Here is a 27,876-nt window from a genome sequence, read left to right on the forward strand (position 1 = left end):
GCAATGGTACCTATTCGGATAAAGGTACCTACCTCTGGCAACTAGAGACCCCCATTTCTAACAAGGATCACTAACTGTTGGACTTGGCCATCACTGCATGACTTGCTCCCAAACCATTTACCTTCCCCTCTCCTGTTTCCTGAATAGATATTTATATTGGCATTAGGTCTCTGTGCATTTTCCCACTGCTAGCCAGTGCTAAAGTACATGTGCTCGCTCCTTAAAACATGGTACAAGTAGTTTACACCTGATTGGCATATTTAATATACTCATCACCCCTAGCATATGTTACTGCATGTGCCATGGCCAGTAAATTAAACGGCACTATTGGGCCTGCAGCACCCATTGTAATATCCCCTTTCAAACATGTCTTAGGCCTGCCTCTGCAGCCTGTAATGCAGTTTTAAAACTGCCAATTCAATCTGGCAAAATAACAAAAGATTTACAAAAGAGGTCTGAGATATAATACAGCACTTATCCTTGTCTCGGGAACATTATCAATTCTATGGTGCGAAGATCAAGGAAACAAGACCCCTTTGGTTCCTAAACAAGTGAAAGAAACTTCCAGAATGAACAATTACATAAAGAATTTGATCACTGGCACTCCACGCGCAGGATGAAAAGCACGGCGCGCTTTTCATCCTGCGCGTGGAGTGCCAGGGCAGAGCAGCAGCCATGGCAGAGCAGAGCGGCCGGTGCGGGAAAGCGTGCAGGTGGCTCAAGCAGTATTAAACTGCTACCGGGACCTTTGCCACCTGCTTTGTTCAGCCTGCCACCAGTTCGACCGGAGCGGCTGAAAGAATAACACAAGGTAGAGGGGATGAGAGCAAGAAGAGATCTAAAAACAACATAACAACAGATGAGCCCTGCAGAAGTCCTTATATAGGAAGAAACGCGTTGGCTACTAGGAAGAGAGGAATCAGAACTCAAAGGATACAAGAATAAAGGAATATACAAAATACAATAATTGGATGGACTTGTTTTTTATATTGAGTGCGGATCAAATTCTTTATGTAATCTGGCAAAATAAACCTTGTGCCCTGCCTAAACCTTCCTTTTTAAAACATATAAATCACTCCTATGGTAGCCCCTAAAAAGCCCCCAGGGTAAGGTGCACTGTATTTAAATGGTGAGACATATGTTTATAGTTTTTATGTGTCCTGGTAGTGAAAAACTCTTAAATACATTTTCACTACTATGAGGCCTAACTCTGCCATAGGATAACATTGGGTTACCTTATTACATTTAATATGTGCTAACCTTTGATGGGAACAGGTAGAAATGTTGTGCTTTGTCTTAAAAGAATTGAAATAAAACATTCTCTTTAATGGTAAAGTTGTTTTTTAAGGCACAATTGTAAAAATGATACTTCAAAAGAGCTGGTATTTTCTTGTCCTAGTCTTTTGATGTCTGCAGCTTTTGTCCTCGTTCACATGACTGAGTGTAGGTGGCAGTTGGTCTTTGTGTATTCCTTTCAAACAGTGAGACAAAGAGAGACTAGGTTTTGGCAGGATAGGCAATAGGCCTCCAGCACTCTTACAAAGAGTTTGAAACCAGTTTTTGGTCACCTTAGACCTCTTGAAGCCTGGGCTGGGGAAGGGGGGACATTTACAGAACGAGATGTAGAAGGCCTAGGACTTTCTCTCATTTCAAAGGCTAGCACTAGGAATAAATATTGGACCATCAGACCCACTGTTTAGTTCACATCTGAAACTGCTGAGGTCACCCAAAAGGACTATCTTTACTTCAGATGACTGCCCTGGTGCTTGATCCCTGCTTTGTACTTCAGACGACTACCTTGCTGCTACCAGAGAAGTGCCCTCGGCCTGACTTTGTGCTATCTCCCCCTACGTTCTTCTCTGGAGCAGCAGATCCAGTTTAGTGACTACTCTCAGGAACCTTATCTGGCCTCATGAAGCCCTCATTAGCTACAGCCTGGATGTTTGTTCCATTTGAGATTTTCAGCTTCCAAAAAAGTGACAAAGTCCAATTGTAGAAATCTCCAACGCAACTTTGTCCCTGACAATGACGCCTCTTTCTTGGACACGGCCATCTGCCTTGCCTTGCGGAACTCAAATTTCTTCTATGTCTGAAGGTTCGCCGCGAGTGAAAGCATTCCACCTTCTGTGTCTGAGCCAGACTCCATCATATAACTTTTGATTTAGCCCCTGTCTCGCGTGACTAGATGTCCCTAGTTGGTGCTTTAATCTTAAAGGTGCTATTTTTTATTAAAAACTTTAAAAGATTTTGACTCTGGTTACACTGACGGCATTAAATCATTTAATTTTGCTCCTTTGATATCTTGGTGTGGGATTGTTCTTGTGTTGTGTTTTCACTATATCACTCTTTGTGTGTTGCATAAATACTTAACACATTGCCTTTACATTAATTCTGACTGCTTTGAAGCCAAGCTACCAGAATTATAAGCACAGGTTAATTTAGTGACTTTTGTGTTTCACCCTGACAAGGATTGTGGTTAACACCCCCCTTAATCAAAAACCCAATTTCTTACATTGGTGCTTAGTGGTGGGAATCAGTACCTGTATTTGTGCAGTACAACTCAGTGATTTTGTGTAACACTAAAATCCCTAGAGTAATTTGACATCAATTTCAACTTTTTGCTTACAATGGAGATAGAACTGATAAATTGGGATAACCTCAGCAGGACAGAGCTGCAGACGTTTTGCAAGAACGGCTGACTGCGGTAAATAATGCCACAAAGGTGGATCTCCAAATAGCCCTTACAGCCCTTGAGGTGTTAAAAAGGATGCGGTCCACCCCAGTGGAGCAGGAGGAAGATAGTCTTGAGGAGGAGGGGGACTTAAAGGAGGATGGCCTGACCACAGGTCCTGAGCAACCTGGAAAGGAGGAGGAATTCTTGTCCATCAGAGTGGAGCCCCATGTCTAGGCAGGAAGCAATTTGTCTTCCCATAACCTGTTCACTGAGGAGTTAGTAGACAGAAAAGCAGAAAGGGAAGGCAGGCTGCAGATGGCCACACTGAAAATGGTGGAAGCAGCTGCCTTGAGGGCTGCATATTAGAGAAGGGCTAAGGTAGACAGAGGCCCTAGGGGAGAGGAATTTGGCCTTGAAAGATAGGAGAATGGCTCATGAGATAAGTCTGAAGGAGCTGTACCTTAATGCTAAGCAAGCAACAAGGTCTGGAAGCAATGGTGGCAGCAATGCTGTGTCCAATGGAGACATGAGTGCCTACATACCCCAAGACCTAGTGCCTAGATATGCGGTGGGGATGATATTGGTAAATGGTTTTCTGTCTATGGGGTAGCCTTTAGGATGCACAGGGCCGCAGAGGAGGATTAGTGGGGGGCAAGTGTTGGGAAACAGATGCCTACAGTGGGGAGGGAAATTCCTCTTACACTAGAGGGAGGGAACCAGATGAGGTCTGCTCCCATAAAAGTCATTCTACCCACCAATTCTGCACTCACCCCAGAGAAATGCCGCATAAGGTTCAAGGATAGCCAGAAGTTGCTAAACCAGTCTTGCTTGGATTCTTAGAATATTCCAACAAGGAACTGAGTGGTTGGGTGAGAGGTAGTAAAGTAAGTGGTTTCAAGAGGCGATATTACCTGATTTTGATAATACACATGGCCAGTACTTTCTTTACACAGTGTCTAACTCCTGATTTACAGCAAGCTAACTGACCCCAAGGAGGCTGCAAAGAAGGCAAACCTCTGGGTCAGGACCAGAGTGTATCAAGAAGGTACCGGGAGGAGATCCCAAGAGAGTGGTCTGGGTCCCCAACAGAAGAAAGAGGGGAATGCAAAAATAAAAGTGAGGAGTGTGCACAACAGCTGCCTAAACAATTCACAGTGGAAAGATACCTACCCCAACCTGACAAGAAAGTAAATGTAAATGTATGTGTCTTGTAAAGCGCACTGCTGCCCTGAGGCATCGTGGCGCTGTAGACCGCTGGGGAACCCGTCCTGGCTATCCCTGTGAGATGGTCCCTCCTGGGTATCTCCAAGGTGAAACCAGGCATCCCTGGCGAATGTGGGGGGCCGTTGTGGAGATGAGGCAAGCTAATGCCCTGAGTTGCCGAGTGTGATCCCTGGTTAGAGTTGGCACCAAGGCGACAATTATCGAGTATGCTGGCCCTGGTCCACGACCCTGCCTCATCGGGAATTGAACCCTGGTCCCGGGCCGTCCTCTGCTTCCGGGTCTGCTGCCTCCAACCAGTGAGCCACACCACTCCTCCCAAAAGCATGGGTATATTGACAAAAAGACAAGGAAGTTTGTCCCCAGTTACTATGAATGCTTTAGATATGGGCATGTGAAAGGGGATGCCAAGCATTCCAAAAGGGCATAACCCCCCACTGGTGGGCAGACTTAAGGGTTTGGCCAGTGTAGTTCATGGGAAGGAGATTGCCCCAGTTAGTATATAGTATAGAACAAAGGCTACCCTAGTGTCTCTGAGTGACAAAGGAATGGTACCCAAAACCCACATTCCAGCTAATAATTGTAATTATAGTCAGTGGGTCACCATCTAAGGGCAGAGGGGTAAGGCGTTGAGGGACACAGGAGGACGACTTAAGGTGGTATTGGGTGTTCTAAGAGCAGGTAATCTCCACTACAGTCCACAAGGTTGTGGTAGCAAGCAACCATGAGTCCCTGCCCAGTGGCTCTGGTCCCATTTTAGAAGGGGGTCACAAGTTCTGCAATGCCTGTTGAGTGTCTGTTAGGGAATGACTTGATGCACACTGGAAGAAAGTGGAGCTCAGGTCCTAACTGGAGATGATAGGGTTGCCTAAGTGGGTGGGTCTGCCCGCAAGGTCCATCGCAGTCGAAGAGGGTAGTCAAGGAGACATGGAGTACGGAAAAATGGCCCAGATAGCTGCCATACAGAGGAAGGGCAGGGGGCATGGAAACCAGTCCCAAAATGTCCCACTGTCCTCCATGAGGCTGAGCCTACTTGGAGGAAATTGCAGCCCTGGGAGACCTGCCTGAGCTTTCTGGAAGGCAAGTTGAGGGTAGGCCAACCAGGGAGGAGTTATTCAGAGCTTAGATGGAGTACCTAACTCTTATGGGCTTGAGGCAGCAATCTGAGGCCAAGAAAGCTAGTGACACCTCTGGAGATCACCTCATATATTAGGAGAATTACCACCTATATATATAGTAAGCTAAAGGTTCATGAGCCTGGGGCAATTCTTAAGTTGGTGGACCCCCAATGCTACAAAGCCTTCCTACTGGGCCTGGCTCATGATTGACTCCTGGTAGCACATCTGTGGCAGGACAAGCCCTTTGCCAGGCTTGTCGCCCACTATTGTTTCCTCTGGATGAAGACAGCCTCAGATGCATTCTGCAGGCCATGTCCCACTTGCTAGGCCAGTGGGAAGTCAGGGAAAAGCTCAAGTCGTCCCAGGATCCCTTACCTGTCATTGACTCCCCCCTTCGAAAGAGAGCCATGGACTCCTAAACTGCCTCAGGCAGCAGGTGTATCCTGATTTTGGTGGACCATGCCACTAGATACCCCGATGTCATGCCTTCGAGGACTTTACCTGCTTCTGCAGTGGCTAGGGCCATTATGGAAATTGTTATCCAAAGTGGGGTTTCCCAAAGAAGCAGTGTCAGGTAGGGTCACAAACTTCATGTATGAGTGTGGATCAATTTACAAGTTCTCCACACCTTATTACCCACAGCCCATTGGGGACAACAAGGCAGATGAAGGCATGAGTTTGGGTCTACCAAAGCCCATGCGGTAGACATGAGACGTCCTCTTGCTATATCTTCTTTTTGCCTACAGGGTGCTGCCACATAAATGAGTTGGGTTCAGCCCATGTAAGCTCCCTTATGGTCATCCTGTCCGGGGACTCCCCGGTCTAGTCAAAGGAGCATGGAACCCAGCTCCCAAAACACCCCCAACACAGGATGTAGTTAGCTACATGCTGGCTCTCTGAAACCAGATGCAATGCTTCTGGAAGAAGCCTTCTGAGAACCTGAAAGCCAGCCAGGAGGTAATAACACTCTAGCATGACGAGAAGGCTGCTCCGGCCAAGTTTCAACCTCGACAAAAAGTGTGGGTGATGGAGCCAGTGGAATCCATGGCCCTAAGCGACTGCTGGTCAGAGCCATATGAGGTGAAAGAGAGAAATGGGGGATCAACTATTTGGTGAACCTCGAGACCCCCAGGAACCCCTTAAGGGTACTCCATGTAGATCACCTCAAACAACACTATGAGAGGTTTTAAGTTACCATGCTCCTGGATGACAGATGATTGAGTGGAAGAGGAGAGCAAACCTCTCCCTTACCTCCTATCTTCCAAGTAGCAGAATGTGTCAGTGGAAGGTTTCAACCTCTCTAGTACCCAAAGCAGCAGAGGGAATGTCACCAGTTGCTGGGGCTGTTCTTCCTCACCCTTGGGCTCACACATTTATATGCCCATGACATTGCTACAGGAGACAGGATGTTTATAAAGAAACAAAATGTGCCATCTGCCTGATAAGGTGAGGGCTAGCAAGGTAGAAGTGTCCAAGATAATTGAATTGAGAGTCCATGGTCAGGCCCAGTTGTACCGCTACGTAAAGACACCGTTGTGGGCTCTGCCCCAGAACTCAGATTCTGCGTGAACTAATGAGGTTTAAACTAAGCTCACTCCATTCCCCAAGCAGAAAAGCAGGACTGCCAAGTTTTTTAGCACTTTTGATCTGACTACTGGCAGATTGCCCTAACCATGGGGGCTAAAGAGAGATCTGCATTCTCCACCCCATAGGGCCACTTCCAATGTAGGGTGCTGCCCTTTAAGTTAAAGGCTAGCCCTTTGACCTTTCAGAAGATTGTCAACTGGGTCCTGGCTAAGATGTAGTCATTCAGTGCCACCCATCGGGATGACGTAGCTGTTTTCAGTTCCAGTTTCAAGGATCACCTGTTCCATCTCTAGGTGGTGCTTAAGGCTCTACAACACACAGACCTGACTATTAAGGCCCTCAAGTGCCAGACAGGATAGGGATCTGTGGTAAATCTGGGACATCTGGTGAGCAGGAGCAAGGTGCACCCCCTCCAAGGCAAGCTTGAGACTATTTTAATAACCTCGTAATACTCATACTGAAGTGAGAGCCTTCCTGGGCCTCACTAGATACTACAAAAGGTTTGTCAAGGGATATAGCACCACTGATGGTTCCTTTATTGAGCTGAAATTTAAGAAGTAGCCCAAGAAGTTGATCTCGACAGAGACCTCCTAGAAAGATTTTGACATCCTAAAAGAGGCCCTGGGTATAGCTCCTGTGCTCAAGGCACCTGCTTTCTCCAAGAGTTTATGGTGCAGACAGATGCTTCAACGCATGGCATAGGAGCTGTGCTATCACCATTAAATGAGAAGGGCCTAGACCGGCATGTAGAATTCATAAGTATGAGGTCAGGGAACAGAGGAGGAGTAATTTTAAGAGACAAGCTTTAGTTGTGGCCTTGGCGCTGAAGAAACTGAAACCATTCCTGTCTGGACTTTCAGGTTCAGAGAGTCCATCAACCAAACTATTGAGATGGTTCATCTCCCTACAGGGAATGGGCCTTATGATGGGCTTTATGATGAAATACTGCCCTGAGTCTGATGGTCTATCTAGGTTTTTCTGACTTAGTGATAGTGATAAGAACTCCCATAAGGTGAGGCAGTTCTCCCCACTTTCAGTTGGGGGGACATGCTAGATCTCATAGCCTTTGCTGTGGTCTTTCCCCAAACATTTTACCTTCTCCCCTCATTTTTGCTGCCATAGGTGGATTTTACCACTGCCAACCAGTACTGAAGTGCCGGTGTCCACTCCTTTAAACATGGTTAAATCAGTTTTCACCCAATTGGAACATTTAATATACTTGCAAGTCTCCTGTAAAGTAATAGTAAATGTACCCAAGATTTGTAATTTAAATGCTACTAAATAAATGTTTTGCGAGGCCAAACGTCTATGTTTAACCCCTTCGATGTGCATGATGGAGCGGTTACCTCATGCACATCGGTTGCGCTGTGCGGATGACGGAACCGCTCCATCATGGCCCTGCCCGCGCACGAACCCTTCAGCACAGCGCGGTAATCCGCGCCGCGCTGAAGGGGTTAATACCTACAAATCACCTCTATGGTGGGCCCTAAACAACCCATGGGGCATGGTACATTGTATTTAAAAGTTGGACATATAATTTAAAGTTTTATATCTCCCAGTGCATGTCCCCTTAGTGAAAAACTCCTAAATTCAGTTTTCACTACTGTGCAGCGTACCTCTCCCATAGGATAACATTGGTTATATTATTGCATTTAATAAGTGCTAAACTTTGATTGGGAGCTCGTAGAAAGGCCATGTTTGGTCTCAAAAGAATTATAATTTCCAATCCTCTTTAGTAGGTCAGATTTTAAGTCACAGTTGTGAAAAATCTTCTTTTAGAAAGTTGGCATTTTCTTGTCCTAACTAAGGGTGGGCGTAGTGGGGCTACGTGAAGCAGCGCGTAGTGTGCCCAAATCTATGCACACTAAGTGCTCCGCGCAGCCCCACTACGCGCCACCCGCCTCCCAACCGCCCTCCTTTTAAAACATACCCTAATTGTAAATTAAATAAAAGTAAAGACACTTACCTGAAGCGCGGCGTCTCCGGGGCTCCCTCTTCCTGGTTTCCAACTTCTTCTGACAAATGCGCATGCGTGGATGCCCGCGCATGCACATTTCTTGCGAGAAATGCGCATGCGCACAAATCAATTACTGTAAACCAACCTGCATGCCAAGGTATCTGATAAAGAATCACTGCAGGATTTGACACTACAGGACAACAAAGCACTACAATTTTATTGATTTTTCTCAAATCCTCAAGGAAGTTGTCAAGTGGAAAGGCTGCACCATTTGATCAAAGGGACCATGGAGTTAGCTGGTGAGGCATTGTGCAGAATACGGTGAAGCACATGTTGTGGATGTATCGGACCATTCCCAATGTCCCAAAGTTCCCTTTGAGGTGATGAGGGGTAGGAACTAGGGGTGGGCGGAATTTGCGGAATTAACCTTCGCAAATTATCGCGAGAATGTTTAAAATTATCGCAAACAAGCAGAAATATCGCGAAGATGCGGAAGTTTTTTTCCGGCATGTTCGCGCGATTTTCTGCATGGTTGCGGGTCGCCAACTTACCCATGTGGCTGCTTGCGGGCGCGGCCATCTTGTTTTGAGTTGTTCTCGCGGTGCATGATCGCGAGAAGAAAGACGTGATCGCGCGACGCATGACGTCACTGCGGGCGCGAACTGTCGCGAGACAGCGCAAATGGCTAAAAACAATACAACATCTCATGGAGAACGCGACCGGATCAAGAAAACTTGTCGGCGAACGCAGGGATTCAGGTAAGGCGATCGCGCGCGCGCGAGAATGTATCATTTTACAGCGCGAGCAAGAAACAAATTATCGCCAAGCTGCGGAAACCGGAATTTTTGACATTTTCGCGCTCTCCGCGGAACGCAAAAATGTCAAATTATCGCAATTTCCGCGAACGGAACGAAATTTTTGCCCAGGCCTAGTAGGAACACAGGGACCAGGTTGGTTCCTTCATGGTTGTGGGAAGGTTGTAGCAAACAGGTGGAAAGAAGTGGGGATGGAGGTCAAAGGGAAGGCATGATTGGTGTGGGAGACTGAGTGAAGGTTAAGCCTGGGGGTGTAAGACCAGGATTGTCAATGTTTTGGGGTCCCTACAGAGTGCAGGTTGCTGGACAAAGCTGGGTGAGGTTGGAAAATGGTCAGACATGGAACCTGAGAAGAGTGGCTCTGTTCCAGAAGGAAGGTGAAAGTAACCTGCCACTGGATAAAGGATCAGCGTCTTGTTCAGGGTGGATGGTGACTTTCAAGCAAGTACAGCAGCAAGTACAGCTGGTGAGAGTGAACTTGTCAGAGAAGCTCAGGCTGCTAGAAATGGCTGGCATTTGCGTAATAATCAAGTGGTGGTAAGAAGGTGTCTTAGACCACCTGGTTGGTTAAGACATTTTGTGTGTGGATAGTAGGACTTTTGGCATCCTGTTTTGGGGGTTTGTTCTTCCCATATGTTTTGTCTATTCCTCCTTTGCTCCTATGCCATGTGTAGGAAAGTAGGATCTGCTTCTTATGGTTACCCCACTTTGTGCTTCATGTGATACTGTTTTTGACTAGTCTGACTGGGATCCTGCTAATCAGGACCCCAGTCTATCTGCTTTCTCCTGAAACTATTATGTCATGTACTTGGGTGCACTCCAGATTGGATACTGGGGTACCCTTGTCAGTCCCTAATAAATGGTACCCATGTACCCAGGGCGTAGGTACCCCAGAGGCCTCCCATGGGCTGAAGCATGTATTATGCCACCCATCAGAGACCATGCAAAATGGAACCTAATGCCTGCCATTACAGCTTGTGTAAGTTCATGAATGCGCCACTTACTTAAGATATAGGCTAACTATATCTAAGGGTCACTACACTTAAAGCCTATAAGTCACCCTATAGCAGGCCTTGACAATCCTGAAGGCAGGGTGCTTGGTTCTAAGTGAGAGTGTGGCACTGCATGAGCAGGACACCTCTGCAACCTACGGAGTCCATTCTTCCGGGTTGTTAGTGCTGCAGCCATTTATGACATTTAGAGTGGCATTATGCGACCGCATGATGACCAACTCTAAAACGTATGAAAGTAACCCTATCGTGTTTACTGTCCAGCATTGTGGAATCATACACTCACACTTGTAACCAGTGTGAGAGGTATGATTCCACCCCTAAGAAATGAGCTTTGGAGGTCCCTGGTGTTCCCTGTACCAGCCTTCTAGTCCCGGGCAGCCCAAAATGGTTGCTGCCGACCAGAGACACATTTCTGCCCTCCTGCTGCTGAGCCAAGCTCGAGCAGGGAAAGGCAGAACACCACCTCCCAGATAGGATTTAGTGTATTAAGGCTGGGTGGGTGCCCCTGCCAGCGACAGAAAGTCTGCATGAGAGGCACATTTGGTGTCCCTGTGCATAGTCCAGTTCAAACCAGTCCTGGGAGCCATCGGCTCCTGCTCTGGCACGAAACTGGACAGAGGACATGGTAGTAACCTCTCCACTGTCCAGACCCTTCCCTGAGAGGGTCTCCTAAATCTGTACAACCCTCTCCCATGGGTACAAAAGGGCTTACCTGGCTGTAGGTTCCTAGGTTCGATGTGGACAAGATTCTGAACCAGAAACCACTGAACTTCGATCGTCAGGACACTCTGGACTTCTCTGGACTTCATTTGGGCCTGACTTCATCTCCCTCTCAGTCTGAAGCATCGTCTGTGCCCATGCACCATACAGGCTCCATGCAGCAACTGTGGAGCATCAAGGACAACTGAAGATATCTCCCTTGGAGTGAAGGAGTCACTCCCCTGCAACCACAGGTACTCCATCATGACCGACCAGTCGGCTGCTGTTACACTCCTCCGGACTCCAAAGGCCTCAGCAACACAGGAGGTGGGTTTCTACATCCCGTGAGGTCTGAACTGCCCTCTCACCAAGATTGAGTTCAAAATCCCTTGTGGGGGTTGCAATACCCATACCCCTGTGCACTGAGTTCATTTACAAGCGCATATGCTTGTTGGCGTTTCCAGAACAAGTGCACTGGTCTCCAAGTAGCCCCAACCTCTTGCACCATTTCCTTCAAAGAACTATGGCCTCCTTGCACCGGGTGCTCCATGGACTGTTGTTTTGTGAAACTGCTCGAGGTCCCCTCGCGACTCCTGTGCCTCTGGCCTGTGGGTCCCCTTGATGGTCAACATCACTTTTCTTGGGCTCCCCTGGTTGCTCCAGGCCTGCCCTTACTTCCCTGTGTTTGGTGAGTCTCCTGGACCTTGCTGGTCTGAACCGTAACCTTCCTTGACCTTCTGCATGGGTTGCCGTTGAGAAAACTCGATTTTTGATCGTGATCGAATCGACCCGCCATTTTGTGCTCCGCCGCCATTTTGTGTTGCCTTCACTCAGGCAGCACGGCGAACAAAGTCTATTCTGCTTTTCCTGCAGCTTCGTGTTGAAATAACCCTTCTGCCTCTATTTGCAAAGCTGGTGTTAGGATTGACCGAGTACACTAATCCCTGTCTGGTTTTTCTAATCCCCATCTCAACTATCTGTTGATTCACACTATTCTTTTCTGACTTTATCTTATCGTCTGGCCTTCACTGTCCTCTGCTAGCATTCTCTTGTTTCACAACTGTCCTCCAACACACACAAACGTATCTCGCCACCTGCAAGTTAGTTACGAATCCATTAATGAATTAGTTCGAGGGAGGGGTGACAAACATAGTTGGAGGAGAGGTTTCTTCGAGTCATCTGACACTTTGTTTTCAAACCTTTTCTATTGGTTCTGTCCTGTTTTCCAACTTTTCTTATTGGCTCTTTTCTTGTATGTTCTGGGTGTGTATTTGGTTAATGTATATGTCACCTATGTGGTATAAAAGATTGTGCGCCACGGAGTGAAGTGGCAGTCTCCTGAGAACCTACCTTGTGTACTTCTGGGATAACTGTACTAGCTGCAGCTAATAAATCTGATCTTCTAACGCCTAACAGAGTGTCCCGTGTCTCTGTGTAGCTGAGCAGGAGAACCCAGGAGATTAAGGCGTACCCTGCGCCGCCAGGCCCAAAAGGTTCTGGTTCTTCAACTGGCACCCAACATGGGGCGGCTTCAGTGGTACCGGTTCTGCCTAAAGGTCGTGAGGAACCCCGCAAGAAAATTCCGGAAGATTCGTGAGCCACGTCAAGCGACCCCTGTATGTCGAAAGTGGTCCGAAGGTTTTTTGCAGCGTGGTTACTCCTTCCTGACAGCTACTGACGACTGCTGCCATGACTGCCGCCCTGCCTTGGCCCTTCCTTTGGTGATGTATGGTAAGGCGAGACGATAGACGGGCCTCTGTTGGTGTGAGAAGGCGTCCTTAGTTAAGTATTTGGTGGGTCGCTCCCACAATTTTGTTTCTTAGTTGTTTTTGATCCTTTTTTTCCTTAGATTCGACTATTGCAATAGCCGAAGCCGAGGGGTAAGTGCATTTGTGCTGCGTAAACTGAGTTTTTCCCCCTTGAAGTTTGTGAACAGTCCGGTGAAATCACGAGATGCCTGGTCTGACTAAGTTTGGAAAACTTTGTTGCTTTGGTTGTAATAGGGATTCCCGGCTTGAGGACTCTTGTCCGATTCCTTCGGTTGGAACTCCCACATATGAGCTCTATTCGAAACATGGTATTGGCCCCATTGCCTTAAACGAGGCATGGACCCGATACACAAAGGAAGATGGTGTTCTAAAATGGCCAGAAAATGGTAGCTTTGAGCCTGATGTGTTAGACAATTTAGAAGCAGTCTTATTCAAAAGAAAAGCCCGGCCGGCAATGTTTGACTCTTTCCGCCTTTGGCGTAAGGAAGCCAAACAGAAAGAAATTAAGCAAGCAAAACGAGATAGAAAAGCACAGCGTATGACAATTATACAGGCTGCCCAATGATTTAAAGACGATGAAATTGATAATGCGATAGAAATCTCAGAGAGACAGCATCGTATGGCGATAGATAAATGCTATCCGGTGTTGCCTGTTTCCCCTTCCGAAAATATGAAAGATTTAGAAGAAGATCTCCTAATGTCTCACTTATTGAGATTGCCTCCACCCTATGCACAAGGTGCCAATGCACCCCAATTGTTACAGCTTGTTCAGCCGCCAGCGATACCTCCGCCTGTTCCGGATCTTCCGCACTTGCCTCCTCCAGTATTACCGCCTCTGCCAGTTTTACCATTAACTTCGACTTCTTTGCCCTCATCTCCTGATCTTCGGTCTCCTTTGCCATCTGCACCTCCTGCAATTATCGGTTCTCCTTCTGTTAGCTCGCCTAATACTTTGTCTCCTATTCTCATGTCCAATTCTGCGTCTATGCGTAAGCGACTCACGGACACTGTCACTGGTATTCTATCTCCTTTCTTTGAAGCTTTAAATGTGTCTCCGGCTTTTGCTCGAAGACAATCTCGTAGTCAGTTCCCAGATTCTGAAGAACGAGAGAGATTGGAATCTCTCTCACATAGATGGATCAAAAAGGGTCCCCAATACAGTATACTCGATATTATGCCTACCTTCTCATAATGGAATGCACCCACGCAAAGATACGTTTTCGATGTAATGTGTGATACTCTCATTAAAGAATGGGAGGATGTGAATTTGAATCCAGTTCCACAGGGTCTGTTAGATTTTCAGGCTGACATTGATAAAGGATTTATTGTGGGTTCCAAAGTTGAAAATGCTGTAAGAACACTTATTCCCTTTAGAAACTTATTATCCTCTCAGACTTTCCTTGATTCTGATCCGTCGGTTAAACTGACACTGAAAAATTATCCAATGAGAGAGGTTCCTCCAGTATGGAAGGAAGAGGTTGCAGCAGTAGGTAATAATCCAGCTATTCCCGCTCATTTTCAGCGTATATGGGTACATGTCCCCTGGAAGAGATCTGAAGTCTTGGCCCTTAAACAGACTCTACCGGATCCTCGTAAAAACCCTGCGGGTTATTATAAAGAATTATCACAGACAGTTGATGCTTGCATCATGAACCTAGCTGATATTGATATGTTAATGGGAAATGTAGTTCCACAGACAATATGGGCTAAGATTCGTAAAGAGAATCACACACAGGAATTAGGTGCTAATTGGGATGTCATAACTGCCACAGATAGAGACCAAGTGGGTGGTGCAAAGCCTGACGCTTTGATTTCAGAACTCCCTGGTAGGATTATTAGATTAATGAAAACAATGATGCCTGCATTGAGAGTTAATTGGGATAAATTAGCGGCATGCAAACAAAAGAAAGATGAAAGTGTCTCTGATTTCTTTACTCGTTTCGAGGAGACATTTATTGATCACAGTGGTCAAGATATGGCTACAGAGGGTGGACAGCGATTATTTGTAGACAAATTTGTATTTAATTTGCTTCCCGAGTTGTCACACAAATTGAAAGATTCAGAAAGTTCATTTGCTGTCTCTTCTTCTGCCCAGATATTGGCTACTGCACAATATTATGAAAACAGAGATAAAGAAGAAAAAGAAAAACAAGAGAAAATGACGAAAGAATTAAAAACAAAGGTCCTCTTGCAACAAGCTTATCCTCCTCACTATGCTCAGCCTCAGTTTCAACAGCCTCCGCAGTTCCAGAGGTTGTATCAAAAACCTGAGCCATACATTCCGCGACCTTTGTTAGGACCTAATCAATGTGCCTATTGTAGAGAAGAAGGTCATCTTAAAAATAATTGTCCGGTTTTATTACAGCGCAATGGAGCATTGTCTGCTCCACAAGGTCGTGCTGGCCTCCAGTCAGCAAATAGAGATAGAGGTCGAGGTGTGTTAACTCAAGAACAGCGTGCCCTTCCTTCTCCCAATTCTATGAATTACTTTGATCAGCAAAATTGAAGGTCTACACAGTACTACAATGAAGACCATTATATTGAAAACGGAAATGAAAGTCTTCATGCTAACTAGGACAGCCATGGACAAAGTAAGGGAGTTGTGTCGGTTCCAGTAGATCAGAATGGACCTTATGTTAACGTCACTACAATGGGTGTTTTAGAGCCATTTCTTCTAGATACTGGGGCGATGAGAAGTTCTATCATTCATTCTAAACTCCCTGGGGCACCTTTGTCTGGCTTAACGAACGTATCTGTAGGATTTTCTGGCACCCCTGTTCGCAATCCGGTTTCTTGCCCTTTGCCTATTTCAATTGGCCCTTATGATTTGGAAGCTCCACTTCTGTTGACGAATGGTTGCGGTGAGAATCTGTTGGGTTTGGACCTATTGAAAAGAATGCATGCTACGATATATTGTTCTTCTTCTGGTGTACATCTTACTCTAGGACAGAAACTGATTTCTCCAATGTATTTGTCCAAAGATCAGTTTCCACCTGAATTGCTTTCTCTTCCGGCAACGCTTTGGGCTACAGGTCCGAACGATGTGGGCTGTCTTGAGATTCCACCTTATGTTGTCACTCTCAAGCCTAATGTTGAATTGCCGCGTATTCGGCAGTATAGAATTTCCACTGAAGGTGAAAAAGCGCTTTTGGAAATCATTCACGATTTGATTCAGAAGGGTGTGGTTGAGGAAACGAGAGGAAACATATGCAATAGTCCTATTCTTCCTGTTCTTAAACATACTGATCCTTCTCAGCCACCTGTATATCGTTTCGTAATTGATCTTCGGGAGGTAAACAAAATTGTTGTACCACAATTTCCTGTCGTTCCAGATATGTTGACAATAATACCTTCCACAGCGATTTGGTTCTCTGTTATTGATCTAAAGAATGCCTTCTTTAGTATTCCCATTGCAGAAGAGAGTAGGGACATTTTTGGCTTCTCACTTGGAGGCCGAAGCTTCCGGTTTAAGCGCGCACCTCAGGGCTATTGTGAAAGTCCCTCCATTTACAGCCAAGCTTTGAAATGTCATCATGATACTTTTCATTTGCCGTCTGGTGCTGCTCTTATACAATACATGGATGACTTGTTGATCGCTGCTGATTCAGAAGATATTTGCAAAAATGTCACTGTTGCATTGTTACGCCATTTGTTTAATCTGAATCATAAGGTTTCACCTTCCAAACTACAATATGTCCGTCGAGAGGTTACCTATTTGGGTCATCTCCTATCACATGAGGGACGACGATTAACACCAGAACGAATTCAGGCGATTACGCAAATTTCTGTGCCATCCACACAAAGGGAGGTTCGTGCCTTTCTAGGTATTACTTCCTACTGTAGACAGTGGATCCCTAACTTCTCTCTGTTGGCCAAGCCTTTGTTGGCACTTACTTTGAAAGATACGCCTCAGCCCCTTCCTTGGACTGACGAGTGTCAAAGGAGTTTTACTGACTTACGTACTGCTCTGTGTTCTGCTCCTGTACTGGGTACTCCTGATTACAGTAAGCCTTTTACGCTCTATGTTCACGAGAGAGAGGGTTGTGCGTTGTCAGTTTTAACACAGCAATTTAGAGACAAACAGAGGCCATGTGCCTATTTGTCAGCTACATTAGATCCCATAGCTAAAGCATTGCCTAGTTGTCTCAAAGCGACAGCAGCAGCAGCAATTTCTATTCGACAGTCTGCTGGAGTGGTGCTAGATAATACTCTCATTGTCATGGTACCACATGCAGTGGATACTTTACTAAACAGAACAAAAACGCAGCATCTTACCAGTGCTCGTCTAACTGGATACGAGCTGACGCTTCTGGCTAGTCACGTACACATCAAACGATGTAATACCCTAAATCCAGCTACTCTGTTGCTCCTTCCAGATGAGAAAGATGTTGAGGAACAACATGATTGTTTCTTCCGTACTGAGGAAGAGACAAAAGGAAGAATTGACTTGAAAGATACGCCGCTAGAGAATCCGGATGGAACTCTATGGGTAGATGGTTCTTGTTTTAAAATGCCTAATGGAGATACAGTTTCAGCCTATGCTGTAACTACTTTACATACAATTGTGGAAACAGCACGTATCAGACACAATTCAGCTCAAGCAGCAGAACTGATAGCTTTACCGAGAGCATGTGTATTGTCAAAATGGAAAAGAGTGAACGTGTACACCGACAGTCAATACGCCTTTGGTGTAGCGTTCAATTTTGGGTGTCTTTGGAAGGAAAGGGGATTCCTCACTTCACATGGCACTAAAATACAACACGGTCAGTTGGTGACTGATCTTCTTGAGTCACTTGCCTTACCCACCCAAATAGCAATCATGAAGTGTAGTGCGCACAAAAAGGTTACAGATGATGTTGGCCGAGGAAATGCGTTTGCAGACGAAGTAGCGAAAAAGACAGCGAGAGACACTAAAAGTCGAATGTATATGGCAGGTCCTGCGAATTGGGTCAGAGAGAGAGGAATGTATGAGAATACAGTAGAAAGTGTAAAATCGATTCAGAAAGAGGCTACAGAGAAGGAATTGAATAGGTGGAAAGAAAGTACGGGAATGTTAGATGAGATGGGTTGTTGGGTGGAATTATCTGAACACCAACGTTGGCTGTTACCAGATGCCTATGTACTCCCAGTGGTTACTATGGCACATGGTCCAGCCCACTTAAGTGCAAAAGGTATATGCAAGCTTCTGGCTCCAGTGTGGCAAAACGAAGGAATCCCAAAATGCGCAGACAATGTAGTGAAACATTGAATTGTTTGTTTAATGTACAATCCGGGAAAGGGAACCCCAACTCCAGCGGGTCACTTTGCTCCTCCGACATATCCATTTGAGGTGTTGCAGATCGATTACATACACATGGAACGATGAAACAATCTCAAATACGTTCTGGTGGTAGTATGCGCCTTTTCAAGATAGATAGAAGCATACCCTCTAAAAGACAATACAGCCTTATCCACAGTCAAAAGTTTACTGAAAGAATTTTTCCCCAGGTTTGGTTTGCCGCGCGTTGTCTGGAGTGACAATGGGAGCGAATTTGTTGGCCAAGTCATGCAAAAAGTTTGTGCAGGTCTTGGTATCAAGCAAAAGTTCCACGCTGCAAATCATCCACAGTCAGCGGGTTTAGTAGAATGCTACAACGGTACACTAAAGTTAAAACTAGCTAAAGTTCAGGCTAGTACAGGACTCAATTGGCCCGATGCTTTACCATTGGCCCTTCTGTCCACCAGAACTGCAGTACACTCTCGTTTGGGACTTAGCCCTTACAAAGTGGTTTTTGGACGCCCGGCTAATGTATGGGGAGTCCCTCACCCTAAGAAATACTCAGACTTACCATATCCAATGTTGATTGACTACTTGCATGATCTTACGACTAAATTGCGTGTTCTCCATCAACAGGTTCAGAGTGCTTTACCGGAGGCTTCCACCGACCCAGGTCATTCCATCCGACCAGGTGACTGGGTCTGCACCAAGAATTTCCAAAGGACAAGAAATTTGGAGCCCAGGTGGAGGGAGCCTCATTTGGTGCTTTTGACAATGAGAACAGCAGTCAAAGTCGAAGGAAAGAAAAATTGGATTCACGGCGTGCATTGTAAAAAAGTGCCTTTGCCTTTACCTTTTGATCAATGGGTGCGTAGGGGCATTGGTGACTCTGAGAGTGAGAAGGTTCCACGATTCGTACCCTTTAGCGATGCACGCCTGAATGGGACACTGTCTGAGAAAGAGGACGACGACATTCTGCAGGAAGCGATAACACCGCATCGTCGCTTGGATACAACAAATCCACGAACATTGTTCCGAGACCAAACCGTACCCGATAAAGAACATTATAATTTGAGATCTAGACCAAAGAACACTTAAGATTTTTCTCTCTCCTGTGTAGTATTCTATCCCGGTTGCAGGGTCACGGTAGGAGTCTTGATTGTGACCTGAGTAGTGGCAATAGGCCTGCAGGACTTACAGTGTCATAGGACGGCAGATAACCATAATTAAGTGATCGAGGAAGATTGCCGTGAGCATCCATTAGAAAGATGGAAACTACACTAGGCAAAAGAGAGAGAAAGGATGAACTGAAGATAGAATCCTGTAAATTATTGTATAGTCATTTCAATATAACATTATGTATTATTATATTATTGTGTATCCTTTTGGCGTTTATAAGTTGGATTATTTATGCTCTACAGCAAAAAGTTGTCTCTCCTTCTTCCTCTTCGTCTTCTTCTACTGTCTCTCCACATCTATTTCATACCCTTCCCCAACATGAACTCATTAGAAGAACTGAATATTATAACAATTCCTTCGTCCAGTTATTACATCAACACCAGTTAGTGGTCAACACGACTGATTGTTGGGTGTGTGGACTTATGCCACATACCACAGAAAATGGAATGCCATATTTATTTCTCCCCTTTTCTTATGAGGGTTCTGCTTGGGCTTATTTTGTCATCTTCTCCAATGCCTACCAAAGCAAGTTCAAATGATCCATTAGTTCATATATTGGTGGTCCAGATTTTAGTCATAGCTCATTAACTAAGGGAATGATAGCTATGGCTAAAATCATGGAAAATAGTAAGATTTCTGTTGATGAAAGAAAAGCGTACACAAACTGGAACGTCACCCATTATGTCACTAGCCTTAGTGATAAGGTTAAACAAAGAAAATCTCCACCAATTTGGACGATTCCTCATCAGGGAAATTTCTGTTTGCAAATAAATGATCGGTCTTCTGACACCATACAAAGAAACAACTGTTCCCACACATACGTCTACTCCTCTCAGAACTCGCCTCCTCCAGTGCCATCTCAGGGCATGTATTTTATCTGCCACAATAGGGCTTACACGTGGTTACCAACGGGTTTTTCTGGTACCTTCTATATAGCTTTCCTTCTTCCCCCTACATACACCGCTTCTTCAAACTATCATCGAAACAGATATGGCAGAGGGATTATTGATTCAAAAGATACAGTAGGACAAGAGGGAGGAGATTTCCTCAAAGGATTTCTTCCCTTCTGGGGTCCAATGGCCAACAGAAAGCAGAAATATAAGGCAACTGGTCCGTGTCGTAGATACCACAATAGACATCACTGTAGGAGCCTTAAGTAATATCACGGCAGAACTACAGGCGGACCGTCTTATGACCTTACAAAATCGAGTTGCCTTAGATTTTGTTCTTGCAGATCGTGGTGGAGTGTGCAAATTGATCGGGTCAAGTTGCTGTATTTTCATACCTAATGACTCTCCGACAGTATACCAAGCTATCTCCAAGTTGCATATAATCTCTGAGTCGATTCATCAGGACGAAGGAGATTGGTCCTTTTCGGAGTGGTTTTGGGGACTACTGTCCAAATGGGGTTGGAAAGCATTGACATTCCTTGGAATAGTTTTGACCATTATTTTCTCTTGTTGCCTTTGTATGCACTGTGGTCCCGCCATCTGTGACCTTTGTGCTACTATGTGCATCCCTAAACCCAAATCACAAAGAGCAGAAAACATAAGAATGATGTTACAGCAACAGCTCGATGACCTCATGGCCATCGACGTTGACTCAGATTAACATGAGTCTATCTTGCCTGAGTTCTGGCAAAAGGAGGGTCTGAGAAAACTCGATTTTTGATCGTGATCGAATCGACCCGCCATTTTGTGCTCCGCCGCCATTTTGTGTTGCCTTCACTCAGGCAGCACGGCGCACAAAGTCTATTCTGCTTTAATTGCAGCTTCGTGTCGAAATAACCCTTCTGCCTCTATTTGCAAAGCTGGTGTTAGGATTGGCCGAGTACACTAATCCATGTCTGGTTTTTCTAATCCCCGTCTCAACTATCTGTTGATTCACACTATTCTTTTCTGACTTTATCTTATCGTCTGGCCTTCACTGTCCTCTGCTAGCATTCTCTCGTTTCACAACTGTCCTCCAACACACACAAACGTATCTCGCCACCTGCAAGTTAGTTACGAATCCGTTAATGAATTAGTTTGAGGGAGGGGTGACAAACATAGTTGGAGAAGAGGTTTCTTCGAGTCATCTGACACTTTGTTTTCAAACCTTTTCCATTGGTTCTGTCCTGTTTTCCAACTTTTCTTATTGGCTCTTTTCTTGTATGTTCTGGGTGTGTATTTGGTTAATGTATATGTCACTTATGTGGTATAAAAGATTGTGCGCCACGGAGTGAAGTGGCAGTCTCCTGAGAACCTACCTTGTGTACTTCTGGGATAACTGTACTAGCTGCAGCTAATAAATCTGATCTTCTAACGCCTAACAGAGTGTCCCGTGTCTCTGTGTAGCTGAGCAGGAGAACCCAGGAGATTAAGGCGTACCCTGCGCCGCCAGGCCCAAAAGGTTCTGGTTCTTCACCGTTGCCAAGACATTTTGGTGTTTCCCTCAGCACTCAACATCCTTCATTGGACAGCTCACATGCAGCTCCTGGTTGTCCTTGACATCTACTGGTCCCTGTGGCTGCAGAGTCAACCCCCTCAACACACCTGATGCACCCAACATCGGTGGGCATTTGTATACCGATCCCCTTGTCACTCCTGAGTGACCCAGACTCTGTCCCCTCTGCTTTCAGGTACTCTTCATCAGGAATTCATCTTTGGATTCCAATGGACACTTTTCTTCCTTCCAGCAGCTGCTCTTCTTTGAAGTCCTCTATTGGGTTCGATGGCGGTTTCCGCTGCCACTTCAGACCTATGCACTAGTTATAATAATAAATACATATTTTTGTAACTACTGTGTGGTTCTCCTTTCATTTAACCAATACTATAAGGTTGCATTCTGGTAAATCAAGCTTCTTAACATTCCTTCAAGACTAATCCTGAAGGCTGCTCTCCACAGCTACCACTTGGATAGCTTTCTAAGGTTAACTTTGACCTCTTGAATCACCATAAGGGTTTTTTGGACTGGTATAGGGTGGACACTTTAATTGGTGGACAGCATATACCAGGCCAACTTCTCACCCAAGGTGTGTGATTGCTCCTGATGTGTTTATGAAGGGGATGTGTTATTATATGATTTAGTGTTGAAGGGATCTGTTATGCTATATGTAGGTTGTGTTGCACGGCTTTCATGCCTGCAGTATCTTTCAAGGGGATGGAATGTGTTTATGTAAGGGAAGGGCCGTGCGACAAAGTGAGGTTCCAAGGCAGTTGGGTGGACGTGGAAAGAAGACTTTGGTGTCTTGCTACATCGACACAGATTTTCCATCTGCCAATAAAGTTGAAGCATGTTTACAACAGAAGACCCCAGTTGTTTGTGGAAGGAGTCCACTACAGACAGTCAAATCATGACAGAGAGCTAGAGAGGGAAAGCACACACAACAAGCATTTGCAATGCAACGGTCTCGCATTTGGGACCTTATATGTATTTAGCTATGCACCATATTATCCATGAGACCACCTGCACTCACTTTTTAGTTAAAGCCCATTGCTATCAAACCCCCCGTTTTGTGAAGCAAAACTAGTTTAGACATGACTGGGTGAATTTAAGCTACATTTCTGTAATGCAATATGGTCAATATTTTCACACTCCATATATCTATATTTAGAGGGAGTGTTACTGTTCATGCCTACGTGTTATATACAACTCAAGCACAAATGGTCCTAAATATTTACATTAAGTAAAATGAGTCAGTGCTGCAGCGGGGCTTAAATACTTTTAGCGCCGTAGGTTAGGTGGGTGCTATTACCGCATGTAGTAAGAGTGCATTGTTAATTCGCCTCCCGGACCGTCGTTAAGACTTTTAACCCCGCATCAGGTCTTATTGTATGCACTTTAAAATGTCTATTTTTCATGGATAGAATTAAAAACTATGTGATTGCCTATTGTAAAGGTCAAAGCATAGGTTTGCCCGTTTTTGATTTAGCACTTTTGCACTGTATTACTTAGTTTTGTTTGGTGCTTAGTTACTATTCCACTCTATTCATTATCAGTGTTGTCTCTGTACAGGAACAGCTATGTATTAAGGCCTGTATTAAGGCCCCAGGAGCGCTAAAATTGAAGCGAGAGAACTAAGTGATAGTGTTACCTTTCTCCGGGGAGACACATCTGAGTTTTAATTTAAACATATTTGTGCCGCCCAGTACCCTATTTCTGCTATTAGAAACACAAATCGTCTTTCCTAAGTCTAGTTAAATTAAATACTAGAAGCTCTTAAAAGAAATAAACAAAGAAAGACATCCTAAAAATACACTGGTACGAAGTGCACCCATGTTTTTTTCATTACCAGTCCTCATAAGAATAACTCACGTCTTTTGCCACATCTGAGTTACTGCTGCGGTGCAATGCAAAGACGAGACTTGCCGTCAGCACTCAGCCCTCCTCACCAGACCGGGAGCACCCAGCTGAAGGAAAGAGGTACTTACTGTATTTGTACTACTGAGAACACCCCTTCACAGCAAGATAAAAAGGGAGTGTCTGGCCCTTCCCAAGCAGGACCACACAGTTTCACCCAGTTGTCCAGTTTTTAAATTCAAATATATATCGGCACACAGATTTGCATCCTCGTAATATGTCATGTGAAACGAGCCGTAACACCTTAGTTTTGAATGTTAAAAATCATGCCTGAATGTATTTTGTTTTCACATGTTTTTTAATTAAGCTGTAAATCATTGTAGGAGATTGTTTTATCGTAACCCTGCAGACGCCTTTGGTGGTTTGTATAGAAGCTGCTGTCTGCGTCAGACCTGTATTCGGTTCACTGCGGCTGGCAGCAGTAAAGAAGGTAACAAGCATTAGTGCTCATAATTAAAACAAGCAACGCCACAATTAAATGAGAACTATTCTAAAGTTACAGGGTGGTGTGGCGCTGCTGCACACTGACCGGTGCGGTCCTCATATCTTCAAAGTACTTGAAAGTGGAGCATCGGCTCAACGTCACGTGATTCTGGGCAAATGAGGGGAGAGCTAGACTGCTAACCGAGGTGCTGGGGAACTGAGTTTGAGCCTCGGCGTCTGCTCAAAGTCACGTGATTCTGGGAAAATCACTTAATCTGACCCGTGCCTACCAAATAATGAATATGTCCTTGCATTATGGTAACTGGTGCTTATATAAAGCGCGCCAATAACTCAACCGTTTGAGCTACATAATTAATTAAGCTGTAAATCATTTTAGGAGATTGTTTTTATCGTAACCCTGCAGACGCCTTTGGTGGTTTGTATAGACGCTGCTGCCTGCCTCAGACCTGTATTCGGTTCACCGCAGCCCGCAGCAGTAAAGAAGGTAACAAGCATTAGTGCTCATAATTAAAACAAGCAAAGCCACAATTAAATGAGAACTACTCCCTAAAGATATATGGTTGTGTGGCGCCGCTGCACGCTGGCCGGTGCGGTCCTCGTATCTTCAAAGTACTTGAAAGGGGAGCATCGGCTCAACATCACGTGATTCTGGGCAAATGAGGGGAGAGCCAGACTGCTAACTGAGGTGCCGGGGAACTGAGTTCGAGCCACGGCGTTGGCTCAAAGTGACGTGATTCTAGGCAAATCACTTAATCTGACCCGCACCTACCAAATAATGAATATGTCCTTGCATTATGGTAACTGGTGCTCGTATAAAGCGCTCCAATAACTCAACCATTCAGGCAACATAATTCTGCAAAAAAAAAGTTTGCTCCGAGTTGATAAGGGCAAACCAGGCACTCGTGATGGGGCTTCCGTTCACGCTTAAAAAAAAGTTTGCTCCTAGTTGATGGAGGGGGGAGAGGCAGAAAGTAGTCTGCAGTAAAGGGGCCAATAGCCGTAGAAGAACACAAATGAAGACATGTCCATAATAAGGAGGGACTAAAGAAGCCTACAACCAATGTGAAGGCAGCATTTAAGACACAAGCCAATGGGTGGAGAGTGGGCAGAGCTTCCACGAAGCTTCCCTGCTATAGTGTATACTGCATGTCTCAACGAGACAGCGCAAGCGCTGCCTAGGCGAGACCTAAAAGTGAAAGAAAGAGGATGAGAAAGATGGAAAAACTGTCACTAAGCTATCAAAGCAGGTTTCGGCAAGTAGATAACGTCGCAGGCAGTGTGTGGCAGTGGGTTTAAATAAAAGGCCTTGGTATTCGGTGGCTGGCACTTAATAGCACCGGTTGTGGGCTTCTGAGCAGAACTTGGGCACAGCACTTTTTCTTTTACAAATTAAGCACTGCCTATTTTGCCTGCAAGGAAGAACTGCCAGAGAATTTCCTTTTTTTGTTTGATGACTATCGGTGAAACTGAAACCAGTCCATGCTGAAAGTCCGGCTGCTGTCAGTGTGACCAGAGCTCAAGGACACACCTCAGGGTATATTCACAGCCCCTTAGCTGAGCTCGCCCACAGAGACAGCGATCCGAACATGATAAGTGGTGTAAGCATACCGAGATGTGAATACATGATGGACTTATCAGTGTGTTACACCAGCACAAAAAGCTTTCTGGAAGGGTATGTTTTCTCCTGTTTTTCTCCTATTTGTTTTGCATTAAGTGAGCAGACCAGCAATTATCTTTAAGATCTATGTTGGTTTTGTCCAGGTTTCAATAATTACAGTTGCTTATCCATATTTGTGGCTTTCTTTACCATTATTGGTTACTTGATAATCTCCAACGTATACATTTTAATACTGAACATGTTACAAAAAATCCTATGGCCCCAATTCAATCTTGCAGCCACCGTCCCAATATATTAAATACATTGTAAACTTAACCCTTTGGCATTTTATTGTGAGTGGGTATGTAATGTATGTACAGGAAGCAGTGGATGCCTTCTGCTGATGCAGGGTACGCCACATATTACATATCTTTGTGGATGGCATTATCAGTGCACAGCGGACGGGTGGAAACCAATTTTCAGGTGGGCACAATCATAGAGGTGAATATTGATACAATTACATTTCGAATGTGTCTCTAACCATGGTCACTATTAGCGGAGTTGTAGAATAACTCAAAAGGCTTGTTTAGATCTACTATAATGTCACGATCTGCACATTGTTGTAGTCTCAACGCCAAAGTTCTGAGTCAGGTGGCATTCATTGATTTGGTGAGCATGACCAAATTAAACAGATGATGGATTGAACTGTTGCACTTACATTGGTGATGGAGGAGTGTTAAAAGTGGTGCGCATATGTTATCATGTGCAATGATTACATGTTTCACAAAGGAAATGAGTTTTGATGCTGGGACATATATGTATGTGTACATTTTATTTGAATATATTATGTTTTCTACAGGTCACAAAGACCGTTCCAGGCTACACCAAACAGGCAAGGTTTAGCTCTCCCCCTTATTTATTATAACTTTAGCTTTGACAATTTAGAGGTATATTCACCAGAACGTGTGATAACTACCGCAAGAGTAGCGTAACACAACTTTCAATATAGCAGCATATCGCGGGAAAATAACCCAGTGTCACCGTGGAATTCACAACATGGCGGTACCATGCGATAGTCTGCCGAAAATGCGGACAATGTCCGCGATACAACCACCCCGATGGAGATAAAAACACAAACCACAACACCAGAAAACCTGGGATGAGCCCTTCCGCGATGAGGAAAACAGGGATAAGCAGTGCGAGGGCAGCAATACTAACGTGCAATGCGTGAACAAGCACAAGAACTGCATACGGAAAATGCCACTGAACAAAATACAGCAACAGCGGAGTACCACAGATGCACCCTGGCCAACTGCAGAGGACAACATGCACACCACAACATCCAAGCACCGTGGAAGGACAGAACCGACAGGCACACCGCATGAAAGAGACCAGTGGCAGACAAATCAGAGCCGCAGGAGCGACACACTCACCGTACAGCATACGCACATAAGCAGAAGTGCACCTCGACATTGGCAACATCCCGGTACAGCAACCCCACCACAACTGAACACAGGACACAAATGGATCGGCAAATGTGCATAACCAGGCAAATCACATCTGTAACCCCGGGGATATGTAACATGACAATGCACAATTCCAACCTGTAACCTGCAAATATGTTTTATTCACACATGCAGTGCAATTGGACATCTACTACTGTCCCATGATAGCCACAGACAGACACAATTTGATGTGCTTATGAGAAGTATGTGTCAATGATGTAGTTCCTACGGGCCATTCCTGCAGCAGCTGCAGTGGGATGTGTGCCACCAGCCCCATCATCATTGTCTGGTACCTCGGGAACTGGGATCCATAGGGCCCTGGTGCGAACACAGATGTTGTGCAACACACAACATGCAACGATCATCTTGCACACGATGTCCGGGCTGTACAAGAGCTTTCCACCTGTGCCATCCAGGCACCTGACACGTGACTTCAACACGCCAAATGTGCATTCAACGATGCCCCTGATGCGTATGTGGGCCGCATTGTATTGCCTCTGGGCGGGTGTGTTCGGGTACTGGAGGGGTGTCATCATCCAAGGGCAGAGTGCATATCCTTGATCACCTGTGACAGAGCCGGAAGAAAAGAGTCAATACTAGGTTCGTCAGGATGTGATGGCAGGCCCACCAATTCAGTGACGCCCGTGCTGGCTGTGTGTGGGGTGAGTGTAAGCCAGCCCTCAGGGAGTACCTGGTTCTG

The sequence above is a fragment of the Triturus cristatus genome, chromosome 5_2, assembly GCF_964204655.1.
Source record: "Triturus cristatus chromosome 5_2, aTriCri1.1, whole genome shotgun sequence".
Classification (NCBI taxonomy): Eukaryota; Metazoa; Chordata; class Amphibia; order Caudata; family Salamandridae; genus Triturus; species Triturus cristatus.